Genomic DNA, 2,601 nt, shown 5'->3' with positions numbered 1-2,601 from the left:
TCCTGGAACCGGTCTCCCACGCGGCGTGGGAGACCCCGATTGTTGTGGTTGAAAAGCCGCATGGGGGATTCCGCATCTGCGCAGACTATAAATGTACGCTGAACAAGGCTCTACAGGACCACGCGTATCCGGTCCCAGTAGTCAGCCACGTACTGGCCACCTTGGGAGGGGCGAAGATATTTGGCAAACTGGATCTTGCCCAGGCTTATCAGCAGTTGCCGGTAGACGACACGACTGCTGAGGCCCAAACGATTGTGACCCACAGGGGGGCGTTTCGGGTGAAGCGGCTACAATTCGGGGTGAGCGTGGCACCGGGGCTTTTTCAACAACTGATGGACTCTTTGCTTAAAGGAATCCCCGGCGTCACCCCCTTCTTCAATGATGTGCTGATTGCCGCTGCGACGCCGGCCGACTTCGCGGACCGCCTCCGCACGGTGCTCCAGCGTTTCCAGGATGCGGGACTGAAAGTGAAGCTAGACAAGTGCCGGCTGGGGGTGCCATCAGTGGATTTCCTGGGGTTCACGGTAGACGCGGACGGCCTCCACCCGACCAGGGACAGGGTCAAGGCTATTGTGGAGGCCCCACCCCCAAAATCCAAGACAGAGTTGCAGGCGTTCTTAGGGACCCTCAACTTCTACCACGCCTTTCTGCCCCACAAGGCGGCGGTAGCGGAACCCCTACACCGCCTTCTCGACAAGCAGGCCCCCTGGGTATGGGGGCCCTGCCAGGCGGCCGCTTTCTGAAACGTCAAGGGACTCTTGATCTCGAACCCGGTCCTGGCCCATTTCAACGAGATTCTGGCGGTCGTCTTGGCGTGCGACGCATCTCCTTATGGCGTTGGGGCGGTACTGGCGCATCGTCTCCCCGACGACCGGGAAGTCCCGGTGGCGTACTACTCGCGCACCCTATCGGCAGCCGAGCGGAACTTCGCACAGATTGATTGGGAAGGTCTAGCCATTGTTGCGGGGGTCAAGAAGTTCCACGACTTCGTTTATGGCCGGCCTTTCACCATCGCCACAGACCACAAACCTCTACTTGGACTGTTCGCGCCAGATCGTCGGACGCCCCAGATCATATCCCCCCGGGTGTTGCGATGGTCCATTTTCTTGGCGGCCTACGAGTACAAGCTAGAGCACCGCCCCGGGAAAGCAATGGGCCACGCGGATGCGCTGAGTCGTCTGCCCCTTCCGGAGGGGGTGGAGGACCCAGCCCCAGCGCACCTCGTCCTGCAGATGGAGGGTCTGCCCGAGGCACCCCTACAGGCGGCGGACATTGCTCGCCGCTCGGCCCGGGACCCCATCATATCCAGGGTGCTGGGCTGGGTGTTGAGGGGGTGGCCGGGGAAGCCTGAGGGCCCCGAGTTCACGGCATTCACGACCCGCAGAGATGAGTTGTCGGCACACAAAGGCTGCTTGCTGTGGGGTGACAGAGTGGTGGTCCCCGGCATCCTACGGCAAAAGTTCCTCAAGGCCCTACATGAAGCGCATCCGGGCATCGTCAGGATGAAAGCCCTCGCGAGGAGCTACGTGTGGTGGCCCGGCATCGACGGGGAAGTCTAGGCTTGGGTGAAGCGTTGCCAGACCTGCCAGGCTGTACGACCCAGCCCCCAGGGGGCGCCAGCCCAGTCGTGGGAGTCCACATGAACCCCTTGGTCCCGGCTACACATAGACTTCGCTGGGCCATTCCAGGGACTGTTGTTCTTGGTAACAGTGGACTCCTACTCGAAGTGGCTGGAGATAAGCCCCATCTCGACTACATCCACTAAAGCAACCATAAGGGCCCTCAGGAAGATCTTTGCCACCCACGGACTCCCGGACACCATCGTCTCGAACAATGGGACGGCGTTCACGTCAGAAGAGTTCCAGCAGTTCCTGAGCAGCAACCTGATCAAACACATCAGGTCGGCGCCTTTCCACCCCGCAACGAACGGCCAGGCGGAAAGAATGGTCCGGACAGCGAAGGAAGCGTTGAGCCGCCTGACGGAGGGGGACTGGGAACGCCGCATCACTTGTTTCCTCCTGGCGCAACGGACAACACCCAACCCAGTAAGTGGCCACTGCCCAGCAGAACTTCTCATGGGGCGAAGGCCAACCACCCTGCTGGACCGGCTGCACCCCGACAGGGCCCCGGAGCCACGGAACGACCTAGAACAGAGAAAGGCACCCCGCGGCTTCTTCCCAGAGGACCCTGTCTTCGCAAGGAACTTTGGAAGAGGGCCGGAATGGGTTGCGGGCCGCATCATCCGCCCACAGGCACCGTGATGTACGAGGTGTCAACAGAGGACGGGCAAGTCCTGCGGCGGCACATCGACCAGCTTCGTTGGCGCCTGCTTCCAGAACAGACGGACGCAGAGGAGCGGGAACACGGAGTTGGCCCAGAGTGGGGCCCCCCAGACGCACCCGTGCAGGATCCGCCCATGGAAGAGCATCCCGACAGGGCCCCTAACGCGCCGGAGGCCACTGAGGAGGCCCCAACAGCCGGTGCTCCGGAACCAGAGGGGCCGGCACCACAGGTGCCCCCCAGCATGGGGAACGGGGCCCCCCGAGGTCCCTATTCCGAGCCCCCGCCAGTCCACCAGAGAGTGGCGGCCCCCGGGGGACC

This window comes from Gekko japonicus, unplaced genomic scaffold (genome assembly GCF_001447785.1).
Source record: "Gekko japonicus isolate JY-2015 unplaced genomic scaffold, Gekko_japonicus_V1.1 scaffold165, whole genome shotgun sequence".
Classification (NCBI taxonomy): Eukaryota; Metazoa; Chordata; class Lepidosauria; order Squamata; family Gekkonidae; genus Gekko; species Gekko japonicus.
This window is presented reverse-complemented; position numbering follows the sequence as displayed.